Source organism: Motacilla alba, chromosome 2 (genome assembly GCF_015832195.1).
Source record: "Motacilla alba alba isolate MOTALB_02 chromosome 2, Motacilla_alba_V1.0_pri, whole genome shotgun sequence".
NCBI lineage: Eukaryota > Metazoa > Chordata > Aves > Passeriformes > Motacillidae > Motacilla > Motacilla alba.
The window spans coordinates 10,657,437-10,678,070 of NC_052017.1; the positions used below are offsets into that span (position 1 = coordinate 10,657,437).

The window sequence follows — 20,634 nt, forward strand, 5'->3', positions numbered from 1 at the left end:
CTAATTATCTCAAACCAGCCATTTTCCTATGGAACAGCAGGAACCCCATTACTATGCATTCATGGAGGAAAGACAAGTTGCCCTGAATTTGCCATAATTTTTGTTCTGTTTGTGCTCAAGTTGGAGAAATGTCCTACCTGGGGTCTGAAAACTCCTGGGTGGCCTTTATTGTCTACTGTTGAGACACCTTTACCACATGAAAGCTCATTTGGTTCAAACAGATGAGTTCACAGAGCTGGCAAAAATTTTCTACCACTCTGGGAAACATAAGTACTTCCATGCATGAGAGGCAAAAAAGTAGCTGATGTGTGAGGTGACATTCAAAGCACTGCTGCCTCTGCAGAACAGAATTATTATTTTCTGCTGCTGCTCTCTGCATGCGAGTTGAAGCCCGGAGCCAGGCTGCTGTCTGTGGCAGGGAAACAGAAAGAAACATGAACATGTTTTCATGCCTTATAGCTGAATACTGCAAGGCATGGCACATCTCTTTGGAGGTCATGAGCCTCCCCAGCTAGGTCAGATCAAATACCTTTGGGGTTTGCACCCCTGAGGAGAAAATATGGTTTTTTATTATATAAATGTCAAAAGAGCTAGGGCCTGTTGAAATGTGTTACTGCCTTGTGGGTTATTTTACACTGACTTTAATTATGCTCCATCTTCATTTGAAAGCCTGATTAGTGCACGGTTCACTTGGAGCCACATTGCCTGTCCAGCTGTGTGCAGACCCATGTGTGGGGAGATTTCAGAGATGTGCCAGAGACAGCAGATACTGAACGACACCAGGGGTATCTCACACCTGTACCAATTTAGTGTCCAGAACAAAAACTAATAGCCTCTTCTGCTCTTTCAGATCCTGAGATATCTTGACAAACATAGCTTAGATGATAGAAATCCCATTCTGACTTAAAACTATGCAATTACGGCAAATTTCTCATTTCTGTTGCCTTATTAAAGGTAAGAGAGTTTTATCAACAGAACTGTGTCATTTCATGCATAATGAAGACTAACACAGGAATTTAAAGCTGTGGTCGATATATGATGGTGTGCTAGGAACAAAAATATGCAACTATTTGTCATTAAGGTTTAGTTGTCTTATGCGAAGGTAGAGTACATTTTTGTTCATTAATACTGAACAAACATTTGTTTCACCTGACTTTATTCCCAGCTAGTGTAACACTGAAGCAGAACAGAACTCTAGATCACCTTCAACAAAACCAGCTTCTTAATATTTATGTTTTTAATGTTGAGGGCAGAATGTGCCAGGATGGCTCAAAAAGAACTACAAGCAAAACAAAGTAATACATTTCCACCTTGCTGTGACACACAATTTTTGTTAGACATCGTGCACTAGGACTAGCATGATATCCATGTAGTTTCTTCCTCCTCACTCCAGAATGCACTCCGGTTATTTTTAAATGCCTGGTAACATGTTTTTGAAGCATTGCTCATTTTTCACAGGTCTGCAGCTCCACGCATCCAAGTTTTCTTACAAGATGACTTTTGCATATGTTAGATACTACTTCTGTGCTGTCTGAGTTACCCCCAAACCCACTTCCTTTCATCTCCATGTCTGCATTTCTTTAACTGCCTGCTTCTGAGCTGTCTGACATTATGAATGTCCGTGGGGGTTCACCTGTCCCCTCTCTTATCACTCCAGGCCTGCATGTATCTGTGCCCATCCTGTTTCCATCTCTCAAGACAACTGCTATCATTCCAAGTCTGCATTTTTCTGTATGACACAGCTCTGTTAGAACCATGACATGAATATCTTATTGTACACTGCTATACAACTGCTACTTCTTATTCTATACTTCTCTAACTGCTTGTTACTGATATCTGTAAAAGACTGTAGGTTGTACCACACAAAGAGAAAAAAAATTTAAAAAATTAGCCAAAGGTAATTGTTCAATTAAAGAATTTGCTGTCATAGATAAAACAGGGAAATAAAAGCTGCAGGCAAGTCAGTAGAAGTTCAGATGGTGTAAAACTATCATGCCTCAGTCCTGAGGCCTTAAAAACTCAATACTGAGCCTATGGTCTGTTTTAGCCACAGCAATACCTGTTACAGAGCCACATGGATAATGTCATCTAGCTGTGCTGGGCCAAAGGTGGCTCTGAATGGAGAATGGGGCAATACCACAGGGAGATTATGAAGGCTGGACCCTGATGAGATGTTTGCTTTGAGAGCATGAAGCAGAAATATGTTCTGATCAAGTGAGATGTTCTGCTTGTTGAGTTTATACACCATTGTTTTTTTTTTTTAAAGCTATTTTTAGCAAGAGTGGATATTTTTATTAAGGAGAAGTATTTTTTCTTAAGTGTACATGGTACATAAAAGAGTGAGCAACTTGCATCTAGTCAGTGTTAGAGAAAAGGATGTGACTGAAGTACCTTCAGTCACCTGGCATGTTGAGTCACTCAGGCAAATACAAATCCCCTTGGTAAAAATATTTCTTGAATAAGAGTCAAGTTATGACAGCATGAAAATTTAACATGTGATCTTAACTTTCCCCTGGGTGACATCTAGTATTACTGAACTGGAATATCACACATATACTTTTAAAAATAAGCTAACATTTGAAAATTGCTTTTAGGCTAGGGTTTAGACATTTTGGACCTAAAAATGCAAATTTGTCCTCTTTCATGCTGTCAAGTCTCTCCTCCTCTATTCCAACCTATATTTCTTTTAAATGTGCTTGAGTCTTTAATCTAAGACTAGGCTCCCTATTTCTTCCCTCTCCCATCCCTTATCACATGCCCATCACACCCCAAGTTCCTGCCTCTCACAGCTGCCACCACATGTTTCAAACTAAGGGCAAAGGTCTTAGCTTAGTCTCTACTTTAAAATAGGAGCAACCCCTCCACTCTGCAGCTGTTACCTCTTTGGTCACCCTTTGCACCTTCAGAGGAGAGTTCTCCCCTCCTAGGGATATGACCAGGTAAATTGGGTATATGGTCAGGCACCACACAATAATCTGGTCAGGCAAATGGTCTGAAAGGCCTGAAGGGTGCCAAACAATCCCTTGGGGTTTTTTTTTGTTTGTTTGTTTTAATCTAAGACTGGCTGTGTCAGTGTACTTGGCTATTTATAAACAGAATCTATCAATCTTGTGCATAGTAAGTATGAATTAAATGGCACTGCACATCTTATCACACACACTATATAGCAGAATAACAGTGCACAATACACTATCTTATCTATGCACTCTCATATTACCTGCTTATCTTGTGCCTATCAGCACAGTCATCTAAGCCCTTACATGTGTATCAATATGAGCAGCAAAGTCCCTAGTGGAGCATCACTGATGTTTCCTTAACAGCACCTTACTCCTCAGTAAAAGAAATACTCTAATTACAGGAGAATTTTCAGCTGGAGAAAAGAAACTTCTAACTTTTACATCCAAAACCTCGTATCAACACCGAGTCCAGAAAACAATCCTGTCATGACTAAACCACATGTAAATTCTAAATGCCAGAGTGTCTCCACTGCCGCAGATTTTTTGAGAAAAGAGGGAACCTGTGTGCAACGCCTAGTTGTCAACATTTTATTTCTCTTGATAAATTCTAAAAAGAAAAATAAACTTAAAACCTGTGCAGAGCATCAGACCTGGCAGTGCTGAGTTTTTCAATCAGCTTTGAGTCAGGATGTCATGGAGAATGCTGGTGCTCCCACTCTAACCCATCCAGAAACACCACTTTTTAGGAGGGGGAACCCTTGCAGTAAAGTAAGCATCTGCACATGATGGATGATCTAAAGCCTTAGGTCGTTCCATTTCACAGACACCATCAAAATGCCATCAGTCATGGCAGTTTTCAGTCATGGCATCAATCAAAGCCATACTTTAGTAAATTTTAGCAGAAACAACTTGCATCTTGAATTATCAGATCTATGCTTCTCAGTACTTATGATACTGTCACATTTTTCACTGAATTGCTTTGGAAAGAGCAAATGTAAAAGTTCCTGGAAGTGAAATGAAATTGTGATGGCTTATGCTTAGACAGTAACTTCTAGCAACACTCTGCAAGAATTTATGGCTGAAACTTATGTTTCTATCTGGTTAAAACAATTACTAGCAAACAATTTTCAGTTAAGAGTGAATGTTCTAAGCCCTCATTCAGATAGGAAGAAAGGCTGGATTTCAGCCTTTTTTGGAAAGAGGAAAATCAACCTAAGCACTTCTGCAAGTTTTATGGAGTTCAGAAAAAAGAGAGGTTTTCATGAGAAGATCAGAACTAAATGGAAGAAGCATTGCAGAAGGCGAGTTTTGGAAAATCTGCTTTTCCTATGTCCTGCAGACAGGATAAGGAGGGACATAAAAGACATAAAGATGAGGATTTCGTGCTGACAGTCTATAGAAAAAAACTGCCTTGTGCCTTAGGCAGGACAGAAAGTTTCAGACCCTGCCCAGAAACTGGACAGCCTCACGTTTCTCATTTAAGGAAGTGAAGTTTGTCTTCATTCCTAAGCACCAGAGAGGTTCAGTAGGTATCATGATCATGTGATGAGGTATTAGTAGGTCTGACCAAACTGCCAGCTACCCCTACATCTGAATTTTGGGGCCAATTAATTAACTCTACTTTTCTAATTCAGATCCTCCCATACAAAAGGCCCCGTCATAGCTGAAATGCTGGCACAGAGCTGCTGGGTATTGGTATGGACTAAGGAATTTTTTTGAAACTTCTGTTCTTGGGGATGGAAATGTCAATTAGTACCCAAAAGTAACAGGAAAAATTAAAAAAAAAATGGAAGTAAGTGCTCTCAAATCCAATAGCATATTCTTCAATCTAACATCATTATGAATGCCTTTGGCTGCAGGTTCTTTCTGGTTTATAACTTAAAAACTAACCACCTGTAAAGACGAAGCAACACACATGCAGAGCTTTAAATAATTTGGTATGCTGCACTCCATTTTTGTAGGTTTCTTTTAATAATCCTTTGCAATGTATTCTATAGCATATCATTACATAAATTCCTAATTGAATGTAATTCCTGAACTAAACACAGTCTTTTTTAAAGTTAAACTTGATACCATATTTTCTTGAAAGCTGTCATATTAAAAATATAGTGGTGTTTCAATTTAGCTGAGATATATTGAAAAAAGGAAGAGCCCTGTGCTCAATCTTAATACATTTTTCAAGGTCTACTGATGTTTTCTATATTTGTTTCTAGCTTGTAAAAGGAAAATGAGATAGAAAAAGAAAGTTGAGCTGGGTGAGCGATTCATAAAATTAGTTTGAACTTGCCTAAACAGAAATTCTATGCATCCCAAAACTCATTTTTCTACTAAATGTTCAAGTCTGACTTTCAGCTACACTACTCCTCTTTGTCTTACTCTGTCACTCTAAAATATTGTTATTGTTTGTGTGATTACAGAGAATAAAATATTCCTTATTAATGCATCAATTTTTCTTTCACACTTCTTGAAAGGAAAGTCAACAGAACTACAATGATCTGAAAGCAGTATGAGAGAGACCAGGCTTGCTTGCCTCTTGGTGGCTGAAGTTTCAGAATGGATGGTTGCAGACGGCAAAGAGAGTACTGATAACCTCAGTTCTGCTCCTCCTCCACAGTTTCCAAAGGAGCTACACTCTATTAGTACTCAATTACCCTAAAAATTCAGGAGTCCTTTTTGAGTTCAACTCACCATGTTTTAGAATACTCTCTTAACAAAGCAGTGCCACAAGCAATATGAGCTGGCAGCTTGACTACAGAAACCACGAGAAGCTGCCTGTGGAGATCATCCCCACAGGAGTAATCCCTGCAGATCTGCATGAAGATGTGAATCTGCCTGCAGTGTTGGGCCAACACTGTCCACTTCCCAGAACTCTTTATTGGTCCTTTTATCACAGCTAACATTCATTTATTTTTTAAAGATGTTTACCAAACATAAAATTTCTCAAACATTTATATTCTAGGAATTGCATATGCCTTGCCAGACTTCATAAGGAAGATGACGGGACAAGGGCTACTGATTTCAGACTAAAATAATGCCAATTTAGACTAGATATAAGGAAAAAAAATTATCAGAGTGGTGAAACTAAAACAGGTTGCTCTGAGAGGTGGTGGGTGCCTCATCCCTGGAGGTGTCCTGTCAGGTTGGTTGGGGCACCAAGCAACCTGGTCTTGTTGAAGATGCCTCTTTTCATTGCAGAAGAGTTGGAACTAGATGACCTTTATGGCTCCTTCCAAAACCAAACTGTTCTATGATTCTGTGATATGTGTGAAGACCTTTCTTATAAGTGCTGAACCTGAGACAGCAGAGAAAATGCTTATCATCATTATTTTTAAACAGAGAGAAATGAGAAAACACTATTAGATAAAAGAGGGTTAATAAAATTAAGCAGAAGATTAATTCATTATATTAGTGTTCTGTAAATAAGGATAGCTGTTCAAGTGTTAAAATAAAACATACATAAATAGAAGGAAAGGTGGCTAAGAAATCTTTTGCTCCGATTCAAATGCACAAAAAGATTCCTCTGATGCTAATGAAGAAAAATGTTTCAAAGATATGGTGAGGGATATAGAATATTTTCCTACTGTCCAGCAGACTCTGGGCAAAGATGGGGTATTTGAATAAAGTGGTTTATGAGACCATGAAGGACACTGTGGCACTCAGAATGTACAGCAAAATTATGGTAGCGTTTTTCTTCCAGTGTTGATTGATCTTGCCAGTAATTTCTGAAATAATTCTGAAAATCTAAAATAATACCAGCAGCAGGCAGTGGGACTGCCTGAAACAAAGCCAAGGACCCAAATCAAAGCCCTGGGCAGCTCACTGGACACCTCAGACTTACTTTGGACAGCTCGAGGACAAACATTTCTGATTAAAACCTTTTCATAGTAACTTGTCTTTCCTGATATTTTGATATATAAGGAAGAATATTCAGACTCAGTGGCAGGGAAGTGTTCCGGGATTTCCAGCACTGCTTGTTAAAAACAGAAGAATCCACACTTTGATTGAATCCTGAGGCTGGGACTGAAATGTTTACTCACCTCTCTCAGATGAGAATTTTATCCCAACTAGTTTGCAAGTTTTGCATCAAAGAACATCTGCTAAAGGCAGCATAAAGCATTCATGGCGTGATCAGGGAGAATGACAAGCACGCTGGTAATTCATCACTGACAGAGTGGTGACGGCTCTAGTCCTACAGTCTCATCACATTTCCAAAAGGAAGCAGGTGGATGTAAACCAGCAAAGACTCAGCAAATAAATCCTGGGAGGGATCACATGCACTGACTGTCCAGCCCTCAAGCTACCAAGTTACCCAGGATAACATCGTGGCAATGGTTCTGCAAAAGGACTTGAGCCAACTTTAAACAACGATGGATGAGTCCACCTGCTCACTCTCCAATTGACTCCCTCCACATATGCAACCTGCCAGCAGATTTAAGAGTCTAAAAGGAAACCTGACTCGGGGCTGTGGTATTGGTGAAAGCACCAAGGCAGTCCATCCCTTTGCTGTCATGAGCCAACAGAAAGACACAAAAAAAGAAATGCTACGTGACTGTGCAGGCCCTTCAGGATGGAGTTCTCCCTCTCCAAAACCCTTAGGAAAAGACAATCATCTGACATGCAAGCACTCAACACTTCACATTAAGAACCGACCTAAAAAATTATTTTAGTCAAAGGTGATTTTTGCCCTCTTTCCTACTAGTAAAATGTCAAGCATGCCTGCTCTGCTCCCAGAAAGTGATGAGCAGGAGTGTGTAAGAAAGAGAGAGAGAGAATGAGGGAAAGAGAGATCCAGAAAAGATTGGGCAACTTAATTTGTTCTCATTAACTGAGTAAGATGTAGGCTCCCCTGGGGTATTACTGAGAAAATGGTAACCTCAGAGGCAGCAAGAAGTCTCAGGTCTCCTGTGACTAACAATGGGCACCTGGCCAAGCTGCCAGCTCTTGTCCAAGCCTGGATCTGCATATGCATGCCCTGAGGAGAAGCTGAACTCCCCCTGCATTCCTCAAGAGAACTCTGATTATGCAAACCCTTTGTTTCTTTATAAAGTACAAAGAAAAGATGAGCTTGAATCTTGCCATGACTGAAGTCTGCTGACTATAAGCACAGGAGAAAGCACGTGCATGGTGTCTTCCTCCAGGCTTGTGTTTGCTCCAGTCTGGTCTGTGTATGTCCCTTTCTGAATTATGGCACTTCAGAACAAATATACTGAATATTCACTGAATATGCACCGGAGTGACTTGAAGTTATTCAGATAATTAGTTGCTAGATCACTTTCTTAGCACAGGGTGAATATTAAAATACACAGTCTGTAGAAATTTGAAGTAAAACCCTGCAGTTTGCTAGCAGTAAAGTTTTTGACACATGTCCAGTGCTTTTTCTTAAACACTAATAATGTTTCACTGAAGCTTTTTGGTACCTAGATGGACCAGAAAGGAATTTCTTTAAAAAAGAAGAAAATTATGATACCTATTAGCTGGCAAGGCTCTAAAAAATCAATTCTGTTCTCTCAAAGTCATGACTTCTTGATACAAAAAAATGAAACCTTTTAAATAATATTGATTGCTATTGTTAAACTGTGAAAGAACAGATTATCTACTAATGCAAATAAGGAGGAAAATAATGTCCAAATTCAGTAGAGTTATACAAAGAACAATTCTGCCCTACTGTAAGAGGTTACAAGGAATATGTCATTTATACGTTTTTTTCATTATGCTTTCTGCAAAAAGAAATCAGGCTATGCACTACATCATGAAGACTGTATGACAGCAACTTCTTTGCTAAAAATATACCAGAGACTGCTGTGGGGCTTATATTGCCTGATATTTTCCTCTAGAACTCAGACAGAATTGCATCCTTGCAAATGATCCTAGATTAGGGTGACTGATTTGTCCTCCAGCAGATAAAGGTTGACGAAACCAGACTTTGGGAAACCTGGGGAATGTCATGAGGTTCAGTGAGTGAAATGCCCTGTACAAGGCAGGATTAACCACTGGGAGGTGACTGGTGAGTAACAGCCCTGCTGGAGAGGACCTAGGACAGTGATGGATATTGAGTTGCAAATAATTTGCAAACAAAGCAAAATGTACTCAAGGCTTCCAAAAGAGGAATTTGGGGAACTGGGGCCTTAGGCCAGGATCAATTGTTTCTACCCACCTCCACTTGGTGCTGGTGAAGCTTAACTAGGGAATGTTGTGCCCAGGTTTCTGTCCCCCAGCTCAGGAGCAATCCTGGAGAGAGCCCAGCTCAAGGCCACACAGAGGGTCCAGGAGGGAGAGCATGGGACACAGACACCTGAGCCTGCTTGGCCTGGGAAGGGAAGGCTCAGGGGTGATCTCAAAGCATCCTATGACCACCTGAAGGGGATTTACAATGGTGACAGAGCCAAATTCTCCATGATAGGAAAATAAGAAAGGACAAGGCTGTGACAACGACGTCCTTGGCTACACATCCATGCTGGCCTAGTCCTGTGCTGGCCACAAGCTTGTTTTGACTGTGGGTTGGACTGAAGGCCTCATGAGGCTTGTTTCAGCTACATTTTTTACAATTTTCCTAAAACAATATCCTAATGTAGTTATTTTCTAATATATGCAGAAGAATGGTAAAGTGAGATGCAGCTTCACCATTAAGGTAGTTCCTTCAGTTGACTAACTTGACTTTTTTATATGGGAATGGTTAAGCATGATTTATTCTGGCATATTAACACTGCTTAATGAAGAAAATTGAGAATATTTTCCCCACTTATGTTAGGCCATTATTTTACAAATTCTTATATGACACATTATCAAGAAATCCTAAAGTAATCAAATTCTTTTTAGAAGCTAAGTTCAGTTGCACTGAATATTCCCCAGATCTCTTCCAAATTATGGCAAAGAGATAATGACAGGAATTTTAATAGCTCTAGTGTGAAGCCAAATGTGAACATTAAAAACTGAAGGAAGGATTACAAGAATAGCTCTTAGTGTGGACCACAAGATTTTCATGTGACTAAATAATTTTTAATAAAAAATATCCAGAACTATTAAATGCAAATATCAGAAATGTTCTTCTTTCTCACTCACATGACATATACTCATCCTATTGGTCTTGCCTTCTTGCTCCTGAGTTCTCAGCTATGGAGAACACCAGAAATGCTTTTGCTGATACATGAAATTCAGAACTCTACTGACTACTTAGCTCCATTTTTCCCACTTTGAATTTGGATTTCCTGACACACACTTAGGTTTTATTTTTAATATCAGCTGCATTTTAAAGGAGTAATTAATAATGATATAAAATTATTTGGTTAAATTAGAGTAATTTTGGTTGGAGACCAGAATAATAATGGAACCAATTTGGCTATGACTTTCCCATATTTTTAGACAATCCAGCTAAAGAAAAAGATAACATTTTGTGAAGTAAAAACTATTCTGCTAATTAGAAGAATATGATGGGGGAGTACTCAATTTTCAAGCAAATGCCCCCAAAAGTGGAGTTTACAAATTTTTTATAAATTTGAATGCTGTTAGCAAAATATTTCTGATTAATTTGAAAAATATGCCTTTATACTTAAAGGAGCATCACTTCACTGTAACTCGTAAATGTTTGCCTTCCAAATTTAAATTAATATGGAATAAAGAAAGCAATGAATTTTCCTAGCAGGGCAGGAGGGGATTTCAGGTTTCCCAAACTAGTGGTTCATTGTGATTTGCTATGAAAACTCCACCATGTCCTTTCCTGTCAGCCAGAATTCTTCTTAATACCGTTGTCATTTACATCACAGACATGAAAGTCAGTCAGTTCTTTTTGGAAACAAATTGTGCTGATATGCATACAACAAAGATGGCAGTGATTGGTTAGTAAGGCACAGCCCTCTGCATAGGAGCCTTTTGCAAACTAAAGATGAATTAATTATTATCTCAGAAAATGTCTCTTTCAGTATGAACGCTTTCAGGGTCAACACAGTTTTTCTGTTCTTTCTCTGGGAAAGCTCCATGCACTGCTCCTGCTCTTCGTGTCATTTCCACTGCACAGATGACTTTGTTCTGCTCTTTCTGAGGGCTCAGCCCTCACTGCCCTGTTAGGGGTTAAGTGGCAGTGCTCACAAGGGTGTTTATAAGGTAAGAGATACATTCTTATTCTGGTGTTTCAGTGTATGTCTAACACACACAGGGTAGAAATTGTCTAGCTCTGTCCTGACAAGTGGGTATTTTAAATAGATTATTCAGTGTGTCTGACTAATTAACTCAGAAAAGCCCAAGAACAAATCTCTAAATTGCTAACCCAGTAGAGTTACTCACAAAATGGCAAAGAGTTGTGGAGAAGTACCAAGGACAAACTAAAATGATGAGTCTGTAAACCCCAGAAGGAGAAGAGCTTCTCCTCAGTTATCCTAACTGGTACATTTCCCACAGTGCTGCAATATCTGCAGTGAAATGCTAGATGGAGGATCAAAAAAACCCTGAGCTGACAGATCTCTGATGAAGTAAAGTCTTTCAGATTTTGATGATGAGGGAGCAGAGAGCAAGACAAGGGAGACAAATGCCAGTTCCATTGCTCTGTAACATATAATCCAGATCATGGAGCAAAACTGGGAAAGACTTTCCTGCCAGTCCTGTTACTAGGAACGGGGATGTTAAAGCTGGTTCAGGAGAGAAGAGATAAAATAGAACAACAAAAAGAGTAGCAAAATAAATAATTTAGCTCAGTGGCAATTTTTTTTTTTTTTAAATATCACATTTCCTATCTTTGAACTATTTTGGCAATACCTTCTTTGGCTTATGTGTTACTTGTCAGGTAGAGAAGATCTGATCTCCATGGCAACACATTATATTAAATGTAGGAAGCAGAATCTATCTATCTATCTATCTATCATCTATCTATCTATCTATCTATTTATCATCTCAGCATCTAAGCTTATTTAAGCTCAATAAATGGTGACTCATAGTAAGAGGGGAATAGAGACCTGTACTGAAGCATTTGTTTAAGGAAAACAAAATACACTTGTAGTTACCAACTGACAATGGAATATTACCTACATTTAAGAGGCAGAAAACTGTATCCAGCAAGATTTTTAAATAGGAACAGCTTTCTAGGTAAGGGAACATCTGCAGATCTGATCAGTGCTCTAAAAGTAACGTGTAATGTAGAGGAATGAGATGCTGAGACACTTTGGGTCTCTCACGAGGCAGGATGGAACAGAACATCAAGTTTTCTGAAACTGAATCCAGGCAAAGGGATGAAACTTACATTGAATAATAAAAAAATAGTGATCTCAGGGACTGAGATTAGCAGCTAAATACTTCTGATGGCGGGTGACTTTGACTCAGACTCAATTAACAATGACTGAAGGACATTTAGCACTTACAGGAATGGGCACATAAATCAGGTGAAACGTGGGAAAGCTACATCAAGGCAGCTCTAGAAAGAAAAGCTCATATACAGTAAATTAAAAGCACTCTGAAATCGATGGGCTCTGGTTTTATGCTATCATACAAAACAGTCTTCAGCTGGACAATTTCTGTACACTAATCAAGTCATTTACCCAACGCCTCTTTCTTCCCTGTAATTCCTGCAGTGGAAATCACTGTGTGGAGCTCAAGAAATGCTTCAGCTGTGGCTGAGTGGCTGATGAGAGACTGTTCAGCGTAGCAGTGCTCTGCCCTCATAACCTTTGTCAAAGACACAGGACTGAGCTCCACACACCTCTGCTGGCAGCCACGTGGCCACTCCTGGTTTTTCACAGTAAAAACAGTACTCACAAACCTCAGTCTCTTTTCATTTACAAGACCAATATTTCTCATGTATATGTCCCCTTTTATACTACAAAGGAGTATTATTGGAGTTTTCCTCTGTGCTGTGTACATCAAAAGATCAGTTCAAATGTTACAATCTGCTTGCTAACAGTTGTGTATCTGAGGTTACAGACATCCTTCTATTGCAGGTGAGTATTCCCCGTTCACATGAGTATTTGTGCCTTATGCTTGCTGAGCCAAAATCCAGCCTCTTATATTGCTCTCAACTCCCAGCAGGCAGGTGTGAGCTGTGTGTGCTACAGAGGCTGCTAAATACTCAAGTCCAATGCTTTGACATCCACGTTCATTCAGTTAGCATTTGTTATAAGGTTAAAATGAGCTCCTAATATGCCAAACTCTTTTGCACAACCACAATACCCAAGAAACCTGAAAATTAATTAATAGCTTTCTCTGTCCACCTGGTTCATTTTCTCATGCTTCATTAATGAAGTATCTTTAGGCTTCCTGTCCACAGTGAGCATCAGGAGATAAATGAAAGTACTAAAATGAATGAACAGGGGCTTGTTCAAAGGAGTTCACTCTTGTGAAAAGTTAACTGAGAAGGAAAGCAAAGAGAAGAAATGGAACAAAGGCCTGATAGAAAGTGAAGCATACTTTGTCTGTTCTTGCACCTTTCAAACTGTTGGTGGGATTCCAATCATGGGGAAAAACTTATTTATATTAGTCCTCTAGAGAGATTCATTACATAGTTGGGTGGGAAACACAGAATGGAAACATAAAGCACAACAGGAATGAACAGGTGAGTGATTTTTAGTCACCTGAAAGCTGACCCACTCTAATATGGGAAAAACCATTTTGAAGACAGCAATCTTGGAGCCTCAGTTATAGTAGTGTTCCAGGAGTTGCTGAGTTCCCCCAAAGCTGTGCTGTGCTTGCCCCTGTTGGCGGCCAACAGCAGCAGCAGCAGCTCTGAGATGGGTCTTCCCTTGTGTGTTTTTTACCAGCTGGACTCTGGTGGTGAAAGATACAGCTCAAACGGTGCCTGAGCGATTTCCTGTCACTCGCACATGTTTTAATGTTTGTGCTTTGTGCATTCCTCCAGTACAGGGATACATGTTTGTGAGCATGTCTCACCTCTCACCTCAGACTCTGCTGCCCAGGACTCACGGTAGTAAAAAGGTAGACTGAAGTCAGAGTGAACCAATTATGCCAGAATGATTTTCAGGAATAAGGAGAACATTCAGTGCTGTAGCGATAACTCCAATTAATAATGGCTGCAACAGAAAGCCTGCTCATCAGATTAAATCAGTACTATCTTAAGATCCTTTTGGTCCTTAAATGCAGGCAGCATTACATAATATGTCCCTCCATAGACCCAATTCTAGTCAGGAAAAATACGACCTTTCTTTCCTTTAAATCAAAATAATCATGCAATCACTTTGCCAAAGCTCAGTCTTATTACACAGGAGCAACACAAGAGTTACAGCCACTATATTTTCTCTGTCTGTCTATAACAGTTGCATGAAATTCATCTGTCTGAACAAGAAAATTTTGACATTGAGGTCTCAGAAAGATAAGTCATTATCAGATACTACAGTCATCTTTTCAGTATCATTGTAATTTATTTAGGAATCTTTACATGACCATATAAATACTTACAGTAGTCTGCAGACTGGAGGAACAACATTGCTTTTCTCAGCTTTTCATAGGTGTTTCTCTATGGTATAAACCATAACAGTCAGAAGACAGTGTATCCCTGAAAGATCTTGCCTAAAGGACAGCATTCTGATGGAGCAGGGAGGCGAGACAAGACACTTTTTTTTTTTCTATTGTCTTCTTTCAGCTTCTAATTCATTAAAGGAAAAATGCCAATATTCTTCAAAAGTTCCAAGATAATTTCTTCCTATTTTAAAACCAGCTATATGACACTTCAAAGGAGTTCTCTAAAGCTGATAACCTGCAGGAAATGACAGCAGAAGACTAATGAGATGCACTTATTTTTTTTTTTAAGGACGTAGAATTCACCATTATTTAGGGATTTTTGCAGCAACAGTTCAGTCCCATCTCATCAGACAGTCTAATTCTTTTTTCTCACTACCCAGCAAAGCAGAACAAAGGTATATTTTTTTTAACATGTCCTGAACTGCAGTTCAGGCGCAGCTGGTCAGCAGAACAGGAACCAGAGAAAAGCTATTTGAATCTAATGCACTACTGTAAAAATGAGATTCTAATAAAACAATAAAATAAAAGCACACCTAATAATAACTACTTTAAAATAGTGCTAGGTTGCATGCAACACCACTAATCTAAATATAAGGTTGTGACCTTGTGAATGACCATGCCAACCTCTGACCTGTGTGTTTCTTTAAGAGCCTTGTGCTTTCTTAAAAACAATGATGCATAAACATGGTTATCTTAGAGAATTCAAATCAGAACCCAGAAAGACTCGTGCCTGGAAAATATTCATTTTTATGTTGGTGCTATGTAGCACATATATCCATTTTAGTATTGCTGCTATGGAACGCACACTAACCTGCACAACAGGTGCTGTGCAACCAGTGTAACAGGGCAGATATTTTAGCACAAACAGACCACTTATGTTTGCACAGAAGACAACATTGCAGGGATAAGTACTGGCATGGACATCTGTGAGGGTTCACTTCATGTCTTTTCAGGGTCAGGTACTAGAATAAATACCTTAACTATGCAGTAATGCCTAGCTCTGAATATCCATAACATGTTCCATAGGAGGGTGATTTGAAGAGCTATAAAGAAAATTAAGGAGATGCTATATATATGGAGTACAGATTTTTTTAAAAAAATATGTATATGGATAAATACTCTTTATTCTCCAATCTGCTTTTACCTTAATATTTTCCAAATAATATTTCTTCATTGACCCAGGACAAAATTTTGGAATATTTTTGTTGTCCATAAATAAAAAACGAAATTTGTTCCCTTTATTTCTAAAAAGCTTTATTTTTAACCAGTGTAACATCTCAAGGTTTTTCCATGGGAAATCATGTGAGCTTATAATTCTCTTTTTTCAAAAAAAAAAAACCAAAAACCCTAATGATACATCTTGGGATTTGGTCGGTTGGTTGTTTTTTTAAGATACATTTGCAATTCCAAAATTGACTGTGGTCCTAACTTTTTCCAGGAATACATTTTCAGGAGAGAAGTCCAAATATTTTCCGTAGAAACACATATTCATTAAGGTTGGAAAAGACCTTTAAGATCATTAAGTCCATGAACACAAAGGACAGAAATCAGCCCTAAAAACCACTTTGTGCTTCTAAAATTTATCCAGCTGTAGTTGAATGCATCCCTGCCCATGATAGGGGGCTTGGAACTGGATGAGCTTTAAGGTCCCTTCCAACCAAACCATTCTATGATTCTATGATAAAAATACAAATAGTGATATTGCCATTATACAACATCATTAAATACCATCATACAGCCATTAGAAAGACAGCTGCAGTATTCTTGAAAGTATTCATCCACATAAAAAAGGCTTGCTTCTTTGAAACATTAGCCATTAATTATCAAAACTGTTTTTTTTTGAGGAACAGCACGTGAACATTGCCACCACACTGACAGAGAGCAGCACCTCTCAAAAGAACACCTCAGTATTGTGTTTCTCTCCTTTCAAACAAAGAAGTAAATTGGTTTAATGAAAGAATAGTGTATTAATTTCTACAAAGTACTTCCACTAGTGCCTTAAGAAAAACCACTGCTTTGGGTCCCTATTCACAGAGCAGCAAAGTCAAAATCCTTCAACACAAACAGACACAGAAATGGGGCTCCCTGAGATGTGAGAAGAAAAGCAGGCAGAACTGAGAAGTTTTTCTCAGCCAACACTCACTCTTTCCCCAACTCTGCAGCAGAGGAGGTCCAACACCTCTGGCTCAGGCAGGGTGACAGGTAATGGGAATCAGCATGGGATCAGCTCACTCCCGAGCAGTTCTGCCTCTCTGCAGTGCCCACCCTGCCAGGCTGCTCCTCCCTCTTGGCAGCAGAGGTCCTGCTCCTTCATTTCTCCCAGTTTGCCGAGAGGCATCCAAAGCTGGCACCACTGCCCTGCCACCATTGGGCTGGGTAGTTCAGGTGTCCCTCACGACAGTGGGCAAGGACATCACTTGTCACCTTGCATGGCCCTAGCTAGATCCAAAATGAGCATCAAGAGCATCCAGCCCATCACTGTGGCTTGCATGGTGCTTGGTGCTGCCTGTGCTGTCAATCATGTACCATGGGGAGGGGAAAGCATGGAAGAGGATTTTGTTAAGAGTCCTGTACAAAGCAGCACAACCTCTTTCTTTAACAAATGTGTTACACTTCCAGAAAAATTACTAGTTTTCTCCAGTCAAACTAGATTAATTTTCCTTTAAAGCTATTTTAGTTTGCTCAAGGCATCTCAAGCATCCTGTGTAAATGAATTAGAAATGACAGTTTCTCCAGTAAGGGGATAGGTGACCATGTTCCTTTCTCATACAGGGCATACTTTGTGAGAACAAAGAATAAAAGCCAGCATGTTATCTGTATGCGTGTTATTTAAATGGCTCTCTCCCCTTGCTTTGTGAGAGCTTAACATTCCCAGTGATGTGTGGAGAAAGACTTTGAAACATAAAAATGGGGGTACAGACAACATAAAATTACTTCTCAGCAACAAATGCACATGTCTGTCGGTCTATAGATGTGCTAAGTAAAGCACAGTGGAATTTTGCAAACAAATTTACAGCATGTCAAAAGCTTCAGTGAGAAAGCAGATTGAGCAATGCTCAGTAATAATGGTACCTGTCCAAGGGCGCTCTGCCTGTGTTGCAGGACATCTACTGCTGCACAAGGACACAAATCTTAACACCTTAAATCAGACAGAAAGTTATCTGTTCAACAAAATTTACCTGGCCATCATATTCTTGTAATTCTATGACCTTTTTTATGCCTTTGAGAGAGATTCAGCAATTAAACCAGACTTAAGAAGTCCTAAAAGGGTAGATTGTTTTTCTTAAGTAAAGGAGATTTTTGCTTACCTTAGAACATTAAATAAATACATAGTCTTAATTCTAAATTTATTTAAGTTTGGACTGCATGGGATAAAGCATCCCCTGTGTCTCATCTTATGAAATACAATAAAATGCATGATAGGCTCTCTTTCAGCATCTACAAGACAAGCTAATAACTAGGCCAGATATCCTGGACTGATGGGCATCCCCCAGGACCAGGGCATGCAAGAAGGAGCACACAAGGCAATGACAGGAGAATTGCTGCAGAGTGCTGTGAGGCTGAGATGTGAATCAAGTTATCAGACAGGCTCTGGGCTGGCAAAGCAGGCTGGGAAACAATTTTCAATTTTGTTCCTTTCAAACCAAGTGAAGGAGAACAGCTTCTGCTAAGAGCTAAACAAACTTCTGGAAAGTATTTATGCGCCCGGTTTGAGGTTTACCAGCCCCCGTTCTAATCAAGGGATTTGGGTTTCATGTGGCTGATGCTTTAGTTATGGAGTTACTCATTGCAGAAAGCCGTTGCCTTGGTAGCTGGGTGACCCAGGGGGTTAATAAAGCGAATTTCCACCCCAGAGATCTGTGATTTATGCTTGGCTTAACAGAGAGCAGTAAATGAGTTTGGTGGTCTCAAACTAGCCCACAGACTCACTGTAAAATCCCAGCATCATTTTAAAGGAATTTATCATAGCTGGGATTTTCTATTCATAAGAGAGCTAAGACTGGAATAATAGGGTTATGTTTCAGGGCAGGATGAGAGGCCATTAAGTAATCCTAGTGTATTATTAAGTAATGTAAGTTTAAATACATGTGCATAAAATGTCTGGAATTAAATAAAAAAATAAATTAATTCCATTATGAGTTTAACTTTTGACCAAATAGTTGCAAGGAAAAAGTGAAATAAAAGCCTTTCCCACAGAGTGTTGAAGATAGTGATATTCCACTATGTATGCAGGGAAAGCTACAGCTCTTCAGGAATAATAGAATCACTCCTTGTGGAAATGTAGTCCTTTAGAAGTATTTGAAACAGTTGTTTTTAGATTTATTTAGTCCTATAAAGATAATTAACTAGTTCATGATGTGAGATGTTTTTGAATATTCCTGTCAATGACAGTCCTTAAATGCTTGTCTCCTCAAGGGCTAAAGGTTTAAAACTCCTTGTGGACTGTTATCATTATCCCATGGATTTACCACCTTCTGAGGGCAATGTGTACTTGAGTCCTAGGTTCTTTAGGCCACTTAACATTGTGCATCATGCAAGAAGCAAAAACTGTAGAAAAGCTTTTCACAGATAGTTTTGAGACAATTCTAGAACGAAGTCAATATCCTGACAGAAACAGTGCTTTTGCCTGTTTTGGGGGAAGTACATCTCATCCACTTCACACTTGGTTTTCTGTTCTCCAAAGGGGCAGAAAGAAGGCTAGACTATGTTTTGCCTCTGCCCACAGCTCTGGCTAGGTCACAAACTGATTTAAATCAGCATTTCTGCTGCAGTCTTTACCTTCCAGATGAGGATCTGAATCTTTACTTACTCCCTCAGACAGTGAGAAGTGAAGTCCAGAGCTGTCAGAGGGCCATCACTGGGCAGGTTTATCGAAAAATCCAACAGACTGTAGTACATTTTCTCTTTATAAAGTATAAACAGCCCACATGTTTATGGATGACAGTGGTACTGGGAAGGAGGTGAGAGGGAGAGATGTGGGGAGTGACAAATAGACTGTAAATTAAAATTAACTGCATCAGAAACTTGAAGGAAAGATACAAGTTGGGTGCTGTGCGTAGAAAATATCTTATTGCAGTCAAGCCTGACCCTGTTCCTTGAAAAGCATTTCTCTGATTTGTTCAGGTCACAAGTGGGATGGAAATGAGCCTCCGTACTGCTTCTTCACACATCCGGATTTAATAGACTTTTTTCCACTGATAAAAGACCACTAATGAGTTCATTTTCAAGCTATTAAATTGGCTAGAATAGCTAGTTCTGCTGATGATTGCACAGAGACCTGACGGTCACAGTGGGTTTTGTCTTTGGCTGTTAACCATTTGCTGTCTCAGTGTTGCAACACAAATGTTTAAGTAGAACAGTAAGGGAAACCAAGCAAAAGAAACCTTGCCCTGTCCCTTGCTCCCGACCCATCTCTTTGTTCTGCCTTTCCATTTTGTGACTCTCTGTGTTTCTCAGATGCCTTTAAACACAAATACTTCCTTCCCAGATAGCTGTTGTACCAGCAACACCTTGTGACCCAAACAATTAGAAGCACATCCACAACATTAGGCTTGGGTTTTGGATGAGAGTACAATTAATGTTTTCCTTTGTTCTCTGAAATGTTTTAATTCAGAGTATGACAGCACTGGATATTGCACTCATTTTTTGGCTGGTCTGGAGCCTGTGCCCTTACCAGATGCCTACACGGGCTGCCCAAAGTTACACACTGCAGCCTGAAGTCTTAAGGGAACTACCAATTTCTTTAGCCATACAAATGATTGCAATTAAGGTAATGCTAAGTGATTTCTCTTTTGCTTTGGATACCTATCCCTTGCAGTATCATGCAGTCCATCAGACTTTTACAGGCAAACAATTAACTGCACAGCTGCTTGGTGCTGTAGCCTCTGCCCCCAGTGCTTGGGGGAGCAGGAACAGGTTTGCCTGACATTTGACAGCACCATCTCTTAATGTTCAGAGAAACTGTTCATGTAATTGTGTGACATACATTAGAAATGGATTTAATATGTATGTATCTCCAGTCCAAGGAGAAGAGAAATAGAAGCCAAAGGGGGAAAGGCAGTGACATCAGGTAACATTTTAGTACATGGGCCAGTAAGGAACAGATTCAAGACATCTTTGGAGAGAAACAGCAAAACATATGAAAATGTAAGGTATTCCACCACTGTCTTCACAAAAGGATGGGTGTATCAAGTATTAATCATTCTGTCAGAGTTTAAACAGT

General features: G+C 39.4%; 1 protein-coding gene across 2 annotated transcripts in view; it reads right to left on the reverse strand.

Annotated features, from left to right (window-relative positions):
* Positions 1–20,634, reverse strand: part of ADARB2 (adenosine deaminase RNA specific B2 (inactive)) — a 305,595-nt gene that overhangs the window by 214,827 nt on the left and 70,134 nt on the right. The gene's annotated exons all lie outside the window — the stretch shown is intronic.